We start from the raw sequence: 15,203 nt of genomic DNA, 5'->3' as shown, positions 1-15,203 counted from the left end.
TGCCCCGAAGGCTAGCGTTAAAAGCTAATTAGCGGTTTGCAATAAAACTGGTCACATTCGACTAGCATGAAAATAAATCCCAGCGAACGGTCGAACTCGTACAAATGTGTTATTAACCCCCAGGTTCATTTTGCGCCGGAATTGTCCTTTAAACGTCAGGCAAAGCGAAGGGCTTTCGATATCCTTAGTGAGGTTAACGTCAATGCTGAAGCTGAATCTGACGCAGCCGACGATTTAAATATACCGGTATGCCTGGCAGAAAACGCCCCCTCTGATGATGTGTGGTCAGATGCTGCATCTGATTGGCCCATGTCCTATGAATCAGAGTCTGAAATTGAGTTTAATGTTGTTGACGATAACGTTATTGATGAATTTTGGTCATATGCTCTGACAGAAACTGACACAAGTGATGAAGAATCTGTTGAGTCTGCAGAGTGTCTTGGGGAGGAGCTCAGAGGTTGGGCAATAGACAGCCAAGTACCACAATGCCATCTAAATGGGCTCTTGGGCATCCTGAGAAAATATCATCCCTATCTCCCAAAGGATTCCCGCACTCTTTTAGGCACTCCAACTAATTATGAGGTCCAGCAGATTGCTGGTGGCACCATGCATTATTTTGGAGTTGAGAAAAGCATTAGGCATATATTACACCAGATAGACCCTCTCCCAAAGGCCATTCATTTACAAGTAAATATTGATGGACTACCTTTGTTTAAAAGCAGCAATCAGCAGTTCTGGCCCATTCTAGGCTTGGTAGAGGAAGACAAAACAAAGCAACCATTCGTCATTGCATTATATCTTGGGTCTAAAAAACCAGCGAATGTCAATCTGTTCCTGGAAACATTTGTGAATGAATATGGAAAGCTTAAATTAGAGGGTGTGGATGTTATTGGCAAATGTGTAGATATTCAAATTTCTAATTTTGTTTGTGATGCAAGTGCACGGGCTTTCGTGAAAAACATTAAAGCCCACAATGCATACCATGGCTGTGAAAAATGCACACAGGAGGGAACGTGGGCCGAAAATCGCATGACTTTTCCTGAAGTCGATTCACCTTTACGGACAGATGCGTCTTTTATTAATAAAGACGATGAGTTTCACCATAAAGGGACCAGTGTGTTGACAGAGGTTGGAATTGGTATGGTCTCCCAATTTCCATTAGATTTTATGCACCTTGTTTGTCTTGGGGTTATGAGAAAGTTGATTGGGTTTTGGATGAGGGGACCGCTTCCTACTCGTTTAGGTGCTCATCAGATAGGCTTAATTTCTGCAGCTCTTGTGTCCTTTGCAATGACACTCCCCAGAGAGTTTGCACGGAAAGGGCGATCACTTGTTGAGGTAGATAGGTGGAAAGCGACAGAGTTCAGAACTTTTCTCCTGTACACTGGTCCAGTGGCACTGAAAGACCATCTGCCGAATGTTCTATACCACAATTTTATGCTTCTGCATGTAGCCATTAGAATTTTATGCTGCCCCTCACTGTGCCTCCAGTACTGTGATTTTGCTGAAAAGTTGCTAATCACATTTGTTGAGCATTTTCAATCTGTTTATGGTAATTACGTTGTGTATAACATACATGGGCTGACACATCTTGCCAATGATGCAAGGCAGTTTGGTGCTCTGCATAATTTCTCAGCTTTCCCATTTGAGAACTTCCTCTACACAATTAAAAAAATGATTAGGACCCCTACCCAGCCCCTTCAACAGATCATCAGGAGATTGACAGAAAAAGCAAGTGTCAGAGCGAAAAAAAGGTTTTTCAAGGATGGTTTTTACCAGGAACATAAGAATGGGCCTCTTCCATACAATGTGACGCAATTTACACAATATAAGCAATATATTAATGGTGGAACTTTGATTAATTTATCAGAGGGAGACAACTACATTCTGTTCAATGGAGACATTCATATAGTTAAAAATATTTTAAAAGACAAAGAAGCATCACATTTAGTCTGTCTTAAATTCCAAAACAAATCATCTTTTTTTACCTACCCCATTGATTCATCAAGTCTTAATATATCCTTTGTGAAACAACCCGGGCAGTCATTGACTATTGTCCCTCTTCAAACTGTTACAAAAGTCATTCTTTTACAATATAAGGATGGGTTTGTGGCATATCCTTTACTGCATACTGCTTAATTGAGCTTCAATTAGTGTATATAGTTTGTAACACTAGCTATGTTTGTTTGTTTGTTTGTTTGTTTTATACTGTAGATGTATTCAATTGTTGTTTTCACGGAAAAAAATGAGACAGAGGTTATACCAAGTGACTGGCTGAGCATCGATAAAAAAATTTCCTTTTGGCCCCCATATAATACTACTAAATGTAGAAAAGCGGTTGAAAAAAATGAAACCCCTGATGAAGAATGGGAAGAATATATAACTGAATGGGTGGCTGAGTATGGTAAGTTATTGAGGAAGTTCCACAATGTTAAGAAATATAGAGAAATAACTATTCAAATCTATTGCTCAAAATTAAACATGCTCCTTGTGAGTTATGCCTATAAGCAGTTATTTTCAAATGTTCAGATAATAGGCTTAACAATGTTGTTTGTTTCTATATTTAGATTCCTATGAAAAAGCCCGAAGGAAGCTCGTGAAGTTCTGCAAAGGCAATGGTTTGGAGTCGACAGACGAGGACAGTGTGCGGAAAAGAGTGTATGTTTCCTCTGTTCTCTGTTCTTCTTTTATAGCCTGTTAGGCTTATTTGCTACTAGTGTTCACTGCACCTTTAAAAATTTGATTACACTTAATGTGTCCAACAGACCATCATCGAAATATGTTGGATTTAGGTCTACATCAGCCCCTCTATCTGCAGCCTCAGTAAGACCTCCAGTTCAGGCCTCAACAAGTAGGCTCCACACAGGTAAACAGCACAGATGAAAACATGACATGTAAAGAAAACATACAGTGGTCAAGACTTTGGAATATCGTGTATTGATTCTGTTTCTCACTGTTCTTCTCACTGTTTCTCGTATGCAGAGACAATGGAAAGACCAAAAAAAAAATTCTGCAATAATGGAGCCAAAAGCCAGACCTTGCCAGCCATACCACCATTTCCATTTCCACCATCAACACCAGAGACAGTCCCAGATCTAAGACAAGATGGTACATAGAACTATTCCAAATATTTTATAATAGTTTACTTGGAGCTTTTATTAATTTCCTTTTTAGTCTATAAAAGGGATTAGAAACTCTTCAACAACTTCTTAACAATTAGCCTTAATATCTAATGTGCTTTGATTTACAACCACAATTTAGATAATAAAAAAAAGAACTTGGGACATCATGTAAAATGCTAAATAAAAACAGAAAGTAATAATTTTCAAATTGAGTATGCAAAACAGTAGACACATGTTATATAAAGTTATATACTTTGTCTGTTTCAGAAAGAGAACTCCGACTCTTTCAGATGCTAGAGGAGATAAAAGGCCAAGTCAGACAAAATTCTCTTCTGCTTCAGGCAATTTTGAGAAGAGAGAGTGTCACTGAAGTCAGCAGTTTTCCAGATTTTGAGTTTCCGCTACAAAATATTAATGATATAAAAAAAATGGAGGACCGGCTTTCTGACAAGGAAACACGGCGCTCTCTGGTAAGTTCTGTTTATGTTGTGTAAGTAAACCTATACTCTAGTTATTAGTAGTTATCATAGTCATAATCAATAAATACCATAAATAAGCCATTGAATAAATACATGAATAAATAGGAATACATACATAAATACAATAAATAGTTTTAAATAGTGTTAAAAGGATTGTACATGAGTGGTTCATCCGTTTCTTGGATACCGATAGTTTGATCTTCCTCCTTCGCTCTCATTTCAATTCTTTCAATAAACTCAACTGTCTGAGTTATCCTAAATACTTCTTGAAATCACCTCTTGAACTCAACTCTACTACAGAATCACTAATGCCTTGTCCTAGTAGTGAAGCTTTGGAGGCACCAATTGTGAGCTTTCTTGCTATGCCACTTTTCTTCTGTTATGGGACTGTATGGTAGCCCATAGCACTGTGTAGTGCTTGTAGTTATGTTCCACCTTTTGACAAGCTTAATCATGTATGCACAATCATTTCATTTTATAGGTAAAACATCTCATGAGTTTGGGTGGGACAATAACAAAAGATATAATCTACAGGATCATGCGTGAAACAATCAGCAATGATTTAGCGAAAAAGTTTAACTGGATGGGCAGGGGGCAGAAAAGTCCTTTTTCTGTGTTGCACCTGGCAAAAGTCATCATAGGTAGGCCTACAGCTCTTTAACAATTTCATTCAATGTTTATTCTACACACATTCTGATTGGTAGCCTGCTGTACACATCCAGTATATTATCTACCCTACACAACACAACTTCACGTCATGTTCTAAATCAGTGGTTTTTAAACTGATTTTAAGAGTAAAATATTATCCTTCACTCTCCATTCAATTCCCCCAAATTCCCCACGCAGATGCTGCCAAAAAACAAGGGGCCACCTTAATGGAGGCAGAAGAAAAGATAAAAACATGGCTAAAATACAGTGGTGACCGAAATGGAGGAAGAAAAAGGAGATCAGAAAACGGTACAGATTTCAACAACCAATCAAAAAATATTTGTAATTGCCTGTATGTCTGTATTGCTGACTTTTATCATCACAGTTGTGAAATAGTAAGTAGTTAACTTGAATTTCTTTCCTCAATTTAGAGAGGCAGACACATTCCCCATCACATCCTCCATCTGACATCAGCAGTGAATCTGATGAAGTGTCTGAAATATCTGACATTGTAAGTTTTTTAGTCATTGGTGCATAGTCCTAAATTGTTTTACCTTTTTGTCTCATCTTTTTATCTAATGCTCAAAATGAATAACTATTCGACAAGTGTGGAAATAAGTGACCTGAAGGCATTAACATCATTTGTACATAATTAAGAGAATGTTATGAAATAGGCCTCCATAGATTGTACATTGGCACCAGTTAATAAAATGATTGCTTGATTACACTTGGAAGACAACATTATTAATATTACACATTTCGTAATCTCTTGTTAGACAAATTATCTGTATAATCTTCCTAATGCAGTGAAGTCTTATTTGAGCAAGCAAAACAAAATAATTTCTAAAAGTAACTAAAAGTAATTTCTGTTATTTTATAGGAGCAGAACTGATTGATGACCCATCAACCCTTGAGGATCTCATCACATAAATGTTTATTATTAAATCAATATGTCTTATTAAATGTATTTATTTTAACCCTTAATCTTGTGTTGGTATTATATCACTATTAAGATTACAAGTTCAGGGCAGATTGGTAAAATCATTGTGATCAAGTAAGTAATTTCTAAATTACTGTAATAACCATAAAGGTGGCCAAAATATCAAGATGAGTGTTCTGCTGAAATAAGCAGTCATCTTAAGGTTAGAACGTTGACATAGTGTTGTTAAGGTGTAATTTTTGGGGTAGGTATGCTATTTAAGTTGGCATATGGTTGAGTTGGGGTTGGCAAAAGGTCGGCAGTCGGTCTATGAAATGGTTGGCCCAACGTTAGAAAGGTAGGTTTCGGGTTGGCATAGCGTTGGTAAGGTGTATTTTGGGTTGGCTGGGTAGGATTTTTAAGTTGGCATATGGTTGGGTTAGGGTTGGCCAAAGGTCTGCTGATGGTCTAATTAAATGGTTGGGCCAACGTTGGGCCACCGGACAAAATGACGTTGGGCCACCGTCAGCAGCCAACGTTGGGCCAACACAACCACTGACCTTGGGCCAACGTTGGCCCAACGTCAGAATGCTACCTGGTAGCTATGTCTGTGCCGAATCATTTCAACAATAGTAAAAGCAACTAGTCATAATACATTTCAGGACTTTTACTTTCGATACTTAAGTACATTTGAACTAAGGCAAGTACTTTTGTACTTCCACTCAAGTGGAAATGTAAAAGGAGGACTTTTACTTTTACTGGAGTAACATTTGACCATGTGTATCTCTACTTTCACTCAAGTACAGGATTTGTGTACTTCGTCCACCACTGTTTTTCAATATTGGGCTTTGAAAATAAGGGATATATTTCCTCAGTAATAGAGCATTTTGTGACATTTATAGAGAAACCGAGGGGAAGTTATATTGGAAATAAGAGTTGCCGGGAATTTAAAACAAGATTCGGGGCTTAAGCCCCCTAAGCCACCCACTAGCTCCGCCACTGAGCTTAAGGTGTGTTGCTAAAGCAGCCATAATGAAATGAAGGTGTCATTGTTTGGATACTTCACACACACATGCTTTTTAATTTCACAGACTACAATTACCAAGCTGGAATCAAAGCACATCGATTCCCCTCTCACACCCTGCACGCACTTAAAACAATATAAACAGGCGTCTCAGTCTCACGCATGTATAGGCAAAACTGTATCAGACCGGTGTAACGATGGTAAATCTTCCATTGCACAGAATGATTTTTGTAGCACGTGCAACAAATGACAGTCGAAAGATACAATTAGTGCTGCTATCAATTTGCTTGGTATAACCGCATTTATAGTTTTCTACAAATGCAATCTATCAAATGGGCCTCCATCACTCAACCAACGCTAAAGGTAACATTACCTAGGTCCTTATTGATATTATAAGATTAACGTACCTGCAGTAAAAACCAAGCATGTCCGATAAACATCTTCAGATTTATTTCGGCTTCAAGAAGAAATGGGAATTACATTTCATGTGAACATCGTCCTATCCTTATAAGACGTTCTCTGCGGTAAACTAGTCCTTGTAGGAAGCGTCCATTGTTTTTTCCAACCCACTTTTAACTTCCAACAAAATTACGTCTCACTGCAACGATGCGCCATCTAGTGGACAAACGATTACTTATCGCCAATACTGGAAATGCAGCCATGATGATGATGATGAATATTTATTTTGGCTTTCTTTTAATCCTACTGAATTTGTAATTATGTATCGGCCGTTCTAATACCGATAGTATGTGGGTGCCTGTGTGTGTGTGCATGTGTATATGTGTGCACCGCCATCTACAGGCCAATGAGTGTACAGTCACTAAATGTATACATAACCTAATTTTTTTTAGACCCCCCCATGGATGAAATTCTACGAAACTTGGCATACCCCCAGAGAATGCCAGGTCAATCATACACATAAAATTTGGTGCAGTTCTGAACATCTTAACTGAAGATAGGGGCGATTAAAGCAGAATAATATTGCATTTTCATTTTTTACCGGGGGGGTGCAAATCACAAATGAGTGATTATGGGCCAGGTTGATGTGGGCCCTTGAGACCAACATACCATAAAAGATTCTTCATCCTCAGTGCCACGGTTCAGGTAGTTATTTAGGAAAAACTGCTTTTTTTGCGGTTCGGGGGGCCCAGCATGGGGGGGGGAGTGGCCCCCGGGGACGAAACGAAAATTTTCCGTAAAAGTCTAGTGGGGCTACATACCCACCAAATTTCATGTGCCCCGGTGGTTCGGTGTCCCGGGTATCGTTGACCAAAAATTCAGGAAGTAGATGACGAAAAAAATAAAAAAAATAATACAAATTTGACAATCTCTAGCGGCGGTCATAACAATCCTTACAAAAACAATAGGGCCTTGTGCCCTTCGGTGCTCGGGCCCTAATAATAATCCTTACAAAAACAATAGGGCCTTGCGCTATGCAGTTTTTGTTTATCTTAATTTACCTTAACTGAACAGCTTAGGAGTCACTGAAATGGCTATATGACTTTTCTGGTTGAATGGTGGCCGTCTCGCTTCCCCCTAGCACCTGTGAGCAGAAAAATCATTATTGCAACCTTGGGCCGATGGCCTCAGAGACAGAAAGTCTCGCAGCCTCACAATGTAATGAATTGCTTTACTGCACTACACACATACAGTACATGCCAGGCACCGGCTAGAACAAGGTAGCGATGGAGTTTCTCAGACAAGTGTCATGGCAGAGTCAGCGAAAAGAAGCCGAAAGTGAGTAAACCGTTGTCAGAGGAAGAGGGAAAGAGGAAACGGCAGACTGACAGATTGAGGAGTGTCGTAAAATATATACTCTGAAGCTGTAGGGGAGCTCTGAGAAACCTGCGAGCAAAAAGCAAAGAAATTGCCAAAACTGCATAGTTTCTCTAGCCTGACGTTGTCATACTCAAATTCTAGTCAGAATATGAGTCTGATACTCCATTGGGACGTAATTATGGGGTGTGTTTCAACCGATACAGGGGGGGAATGCCTCTGCACTCAATTGGATAGACCTAACCAATCAGAGCAACGGAATTGCTTACCGTGAGATGTAGGAAGAACACACGAACCATCCTTCTTCTCCAAAAATGCCTTAACATTGTTTTCTGGTCTTTTGTAAAAGTTATTGTGCCATCTCCTACAACACTCATTAGCAAAATCTAAGAAATATGTAGTAGGGTAGGCTATTAGGAAAAACTGATAGCCTATACATCCCCTCCGCTTTTAAAAATAATTCCGTTGAACACTGATATGCTACAAACATGTAATAAACAGCTAGGAAAGGCTGTCGCAAATCCCCTGAACAGGTGGTCAATCAGAGATTTTAAATGAACGAGGGAACAACATGTCACAATGCAACATGCTGTTTTCTCTTGATGAAAGTGAAAGCATGAGTTTTCCCACATCTCAACTTTGGCCAAAGTTTTCAGAAATAATCGTTTTCAGTGATAAAACCTCATTGAAATACAGTTTTTCTCAGTCACTTTGGTGCTTTTCTCACATCACTATTAACATTTAAACATCAGTTAGTGCATTTCTCAAAACAATTAGTGTGAACTGCAAAACCTAGTTGATAACCTTCAAAAGCACGTCACTTGCTCAAAATGGATAGTCCATTCCTCATTTGTAGGTTTCATTGACACAAGTATTTGTGTCAATAAAACTGCCAGTGTCATCAAAATGAGAAGTCTTGACACCATCGTTTATGAACAAGATAGTCAAATGGCTTTGTCATGTTTTCATTACGACAGTTTATGCTCTCTGTGTTTTCCCATGCAAAAAAGGTCAGAACTCGGTGACACTACCTGAAAATACTCAAGACACCACTATGCAGTACTTGTACAGCCATTTGAAAACTACAGTAAAGTTACAAACTGCTGTAGTTACGGGAGTAAGAGAGTAGGCTACAAGACACTGAATATGTATGTTTCACAGTTTTTCTCAGTCACTTTGGTGCTTTTCTCAGAATGAAAATTCTCATAACTATTAGTTCAACCTCCACAACATTTAGTCATTTGTGCACATCATAGTAGCAATTACTCTTTCCTCTGAACAAATTGCCAATGCTTTGAACAACAATCTTTTTGAATCAGTTGCTTTGTCATGTCAGTCAAAATGAACTATACTTATGGATGCTGAATAGTCGTTCCCAATAAAACAAATAGTCTTCATTTCATTGCTTGAGTCATTACATACAAAATTGGTGAACTATAGTTATCAAATTCTGTCACAATGCTGTAGAATTGAGGTCAGTGCTGGGCCCTTAGACTCGTCATCGACGCGCCTGGTGTAGCTCATACCTTAGGCTACGATGGATGTCAGTTACTGTAAGTGTGTGAGGGTTCAGGGCTTAAGTATGACATTGGGATTTAGCCATTATGCCTACATCTAAGACATAGTAGACTAAATGAAGATGACTTGGATCATTTGGATTATAGGCTAATGGGTCTGAATCAAAGCCTAGGCCTGATATGAAATGTAGAAATGTATAATTTCTTGACATACACTGCCCTCTATAGTAATTATGATGTACTGCTAGATAGTTATAAGCAGATAGATAGATAGATAGATGCTGTAGATAGATAGATAGATAGGCAGGCTCCCGTTTATACCCTACCTTTTATACTTTCCACCTGGCTTATATCTACCTATCTGTCTGTCAGGTGGAAAGTATAAAAGGTAGGGTATAAACGGGAGCCTGCCTATGTTCCCACAGCCCTATGTTCCCTAACCCTAACCCAGTGTTTCTCAAAGTGTTTGCGGACCACCAGTGTTTCTCCACTGGTGGTCCGCAAGCTATCCCAAGTGGTCCGTGAGCAGACGTGGAAAAACAGATGAGTTGTTTGCAATATTGAACCAACTTGTATGTAAATCCAAACAGTTCTGCAACACTGCCATGCGATGACAGTTTAAATAATGAATCCTCTGACACCATAAGCAAGGTGCAAAGACAACTAGATGTACCGCATAGCGGTACAAAATATGACCGCCGCTCAGTCCTGTACATCCGTTCCGCGAAAATAATGATGTTATATTATTTATTTATTTATTTATTTATTAATAAACAAAAACATCTCTGTCAGTTCCATGCCGTTTTGACAAAGGTCATTTTGGATGGATGGATTTTTTGTGAATGTTTCTTCTTCTACATAAGATTTTAGTCATCTTTAGTTCATGTGATACTTTATTGTCAATGAACAAATTAAGTAACACTAGTCTGAAACGTTATTGTTAACGCACAAATTAAGTAACAGTAGTCTGAAACGAAATGCTGTTTTACATCTAACCAGTGGTGCAAATAACTGACATGTCCAAATGGGCCTTGATGAAATGCGTCGCTAGACTCTTCATACACATTTTAACGGGCCAAAGTTGAAGAGCTGTTGTCCGTTATTGTTCGTGCAAATATAGGCTGATTCATGTTCCCTTGCATTGTGTAACTGAGGTCCATGGCTAGTCTGGCTTTCACCAGACCAAGCTCAATCTTTTAAGAAATCAAAAAATAAATAGCGGGCAGATCAGGCTGGGTTCACCCATGCCTTGTCGATAGGCGCCCGATATTGTTTAATTTTCCGATTGAGATATCCACGCTCTGGCTATTCTAAATGCAAAAATGCATCAGGGAGTTATGACAACTGTAGAACTGTAACTAACAAACTAGATCCTAATAGAAAGCTTATAGCTTCCCTAAGCTACAGGTAGGCTTATAAGGTAGGCCTATTTACAACATAAATTGTCAATAGGCTATGCTGGCGACACAAATAAAATCTCATTTGGAAACCAATGGCTTAGGCCTACGCCTTACAGTATCAAGCGGACTTAAACTGCCATATCGTGGCAAAAAGTTGTAATAAAATTCACGCAGCTCCATGAGTTAAGGAAGCGTGAATGAAGTAGCCACTTCTAAATGGGACCCACTACTACACAGTAGGTGTGTTGCTAAAGCAGCCATAATGAAATGAAGGTCATTGTTTGGATACTTCACACACACGTGCTTTTTAATTTCATAGACTACAACTACCAAGCTGGAATCAAAGCACATCGATTCCCCTCTCACACCCTGCACGCACTTAAAACAAATAAAAAGGGGTCTCAGTCTCACGCATGTATAGGCAAAACTGTATCAGACCGGTGTAACGTTGGTAAATCTTTCATTGCACAGAATGAGTTTTGTAGCACGTGCAACAAATGACAGTCGAAAGATACAATTACAGTGCTGCTATCAATTTGCTTGGTATAACCGCATTTATAGTTTTCTACAAATGCAACCAATCAAATTGGCCTCCATCACTTAACCAACGCTAACGGTAACATTATTGTACCTAGGTCCTTATTGATATTATAAGATTAACGTACCTGCAGTAAAAACCAAGCATCCGATAAACATCCTCAGATTTATTTCAGCTTCAATTTCATGTGAACATCGTCCTATCCTTATTAGACGTTCTCTGCGGTAAACTACAGTCCTTGGAAAGCGTCCAATGTTTTTCCAACCCACTTTTAACTTCCAACAAAATTACGTCTCACTGCAACGATGCGCCATCTAGTGGACAAACGACTACTTATCGCCAATACTGGAAATGCAGCCATGATGATGATGAATATTTGGCTTTCTTTTAATCCTACTGAATTTGTAATTGGGCAATTCCATGCAAAGGTCATCCTTACCATGGAAAAACAAAGGTGTGCATACGCAAATAGAACTGTTGTTAAAATCTTCATTTAGGTCTATATTTTATTGTTTGTAACTGATCTGATTGAATTTGATGGAGAATGACACTCTTTTTACATCATAAATATGGTGTGCAACCATACAGAAACAACTTTTTTTACATGGTAATATTATACATATTTCAAAAGTGGATAAATGGACGCAATGTTCAAACAAATTGTGTCATCTGACAAATTCCAGATTGACATGGGAATGGTAGAGCAATGTCTATGCTCAGCTTGCCTTTAAGAGCACAACTCCTTACATTTGTAAGGCTTTTGTTTTTAAGTCAGCAAGTTCCATGGCCATGTCACATCCATAACGTTTTATAGGAAAAGTTTATGCTACACATACAGTGTTGATGCGACAATGTCCATAGTGTCTGTGCAAAGCTGATTTATATCAATGTAAAGTGTGATGACCAAATTGTGCCCCTTTCTTACTTTTAAAACCTTTAATGGTGCGTTATGGATGTGACGTTATGGATGTTACATAATGTGAATTTACCTCAAAGCCGATAAAACGTCTGTTCTGGTGGCATGTCAGTTTCAACGCATTTCAACTTAGTGTTTACAACTGACATTTCAAAGATTATTATGTTGATCAAAACCACAGGGAGGCCTTGCCTAACCATTAGCAAAACAAACATAATATTAAAGGAGAATTCCGGTGTGATATTGACCTAAAGTGTATTGAAACATGATACCGAGTGTGAACGTATGTCTCATAGCCCATCTCGGCTTGTCCCCTGCACTCCAAAATCTGGCGCTAGTTAGCCGATGCTACCAACAGCTTTTTCAATTGTGGTGCTTCTGCATCGGGCTAGCCATGCAAATAAATATGCTACTGGAAGAAACTGGAATCCATGCATTTCCACTGAATTATTTTAGGAATCTGATCCCTTATCATATCTGTTCATTCTTACTCGTCGCTCGACTTATCGTGACTAAATTCAAGATGGCTGCAAACGCTAAACTTCGTGAAGATTCTGTCTATATAAATCGTCTTGTAAGTAAACTACCAGTGCTTTTTCAAAGTTCTCAATGTCTCGTTTTAAATGTCAGGGCCCTCGGAAGTCTACCAATAAAGTGTGGAGATACATTGAGCCTCGTAAATGGTGTAAAACAGTGATTTATTTGCATGGCTAGCCCGATGCCGAAGCACCACAATTGAAAAAGCTGTTGGTAGCATCGGCTAACTAGCGCCAGATTTTGGAGTGCAGGGGACAAGCCGAGATGGGCTATGAGACATACGTTCACACTCGGTATCATGTTTCAATACACTTTAGGTCAATATCACACCGGAATTCTCCTTTAAAATACCTCCAGTGATTAGCCTAGCCATAGCCTATTTTCAAGTGGCCTAATAACGAAAATCTGAGCGATTATCTTCCTGTAACTGTCATACTAATGTTGTACAGTAACTGGATTATCGTGTTAGCTGGTGAAGATGGCTGACTTTGCAGCTGGAGTTAACATAGCAACCTCCTTCTGTTGCAGATCTGCTCAGCCTGTCGTTCACGTCTGCTTAACACAGTTTAATTTTAAATGTGACGCGATATGACAGCATTTGAAGTGTCAGGTCCTCTGTAGCTAATATCCACAGAGTAACATGAGTAAGGGCAGCAATAAACTAGATGTACCGCATAGCGGTACACAATATGACCGCCTCTCAGACCTGCATATTCTCTTCGCAAAAATAAATCACGCTTGTCAATTTGTCTCCATCTCCTACTCCTGCAACTCATGTGCATGTAAATGAGTGTGTGCATATGTGAGTTTGCTTTTGTTTATAAGAGTGTGTGTGTGTCTGTGTGTCTGTGTGTGTGCATGTGCGTATGCGTGCCTGTGTTTGTGTGTTTATGTGTGTGTGTGTGTGTGTGTGTGCGTATGTGTTTGCATGCCCACATGCGTATGCGTGCCTGTGTGTGTGTGTTTATGTGTCTGCATTCATGTGGGTGGGTGTTTGTGCATGTGTGTGTGTGTGTGTGTGTGTGTGTGTGTGTGTGTGTGCTTGCCTGTCTGGATGTGTTTATGTGTGTGTGTGCTTGCCTGTCTGTATGTGTGTGACTGTGCGTGCGTGCGTGCGTGTGTGTGTGTGTGTGTGTGTGCGCGCATGTGCGTGTGAGTGCATGTGCGTGTGTGCATGTACTTTATGTGTGCAAATAACAATTGTTTGTTTATGGGTTAGGTTCATGCGGGCTCTTGAGACTAACATACCATAAATATTTTGTCATCTTGGGTGCAACGGTTCAGGTAGGGTTAGTTATTTAGGGGAGTGGCCAAGTATCATGTTCCCTGGTGTTTCAGTAACCCGGGAATCACTGACCAAAATTGATGATGGTAAAAGAAAAAAATTAATTTATTTTTTATATTTTAAATGTCCTGATTCTTCCTGTGGATCTTAGTGGGCACTGAGGAAGCAATAATTTCATCGCTAGTTTTTCATGATTACCATTTCAATTGTTTCATATCAAAATTCACTATTTAATTATGTGTTTTATGTAGTTTGTCGAGGACTGGTTCAGACACGTCACATCCATAACGTGAAACCGTCACATCCATAACGCCAGTTTTTCCTACATAATGTATTACGAAATTGACGCATAGTTTCAAAAACACACTTTTTGTGTTCATTCAAGTCTCCTTCATGGTACATATATCATAGTTTTGGCAGTTTCCTTTAAAATTCAGAGTTTGTAGAAAATTTGAGGATTTCTCAGTATTCAGTGGACAGAGGTTGCATTAAAAGTTATGCAAATTAATTCACTGATACTAATTTTGCCCCCACTCTAAGGCATTTTGTTTACCAATATGAGTCCAATTGTCACATCCATAACGCTGGAACTGCCCACTTATGTATCGGCCGTTCTAATACCGATAGTATGTGGGTGCCTGTGTGTGTGTGCATGTGTATATGTGTGCACCGCCATCTACAGGCCAATGAGTGTACAGTTACTAAATGTACACATAACCTAATTTTTTTTAGACCCCCCCCCCCCCATGGATGAAATTCTACGAAACTTGGCATACCCCCAGAGAATGCCAGGTCAATCATACACATACAATTTGGTGCAGTTCTGAACATCTTAACTGAAGATAGGGGCGATTAAAGCAGAATAATATTGCATTTTCATTTTTTACTGGGGGGGGGGGGGGAGGTGCAAATCACAAATGAGTGATTATGGGCCAGGTTGATGTGGGCCCTTGAGACCAACATACCATAAAAGATTCTTCATTCTCAGTGCCACGGTTCAGGTAGTTATTTAGGAAAAACTGCTTTTTTTGCGGTTCGGGGG

Source organism: Alosa pseudoharengus, unplaced genomic scaffold (assembly GCF_046254945.1).
Source record: "Alosa pseudoharengus isolate Yale_2024_CS ecotype anadromous, Long Island Sound unplaced genomic scaffold, YU_APseudo_1.1 YU_APseudo_1.1_scf_2, whole genome shotgun sequence".
Classification (NCBI taxonomy): Eukaryota; Metazoa; Chordata; class Actinopteri; order Clupeiformes; family Clupeidae; genus Alosa; species Alosa pseudoharengus.
This window is presented reverse-complemented; position numbering follows the sequence as displayed.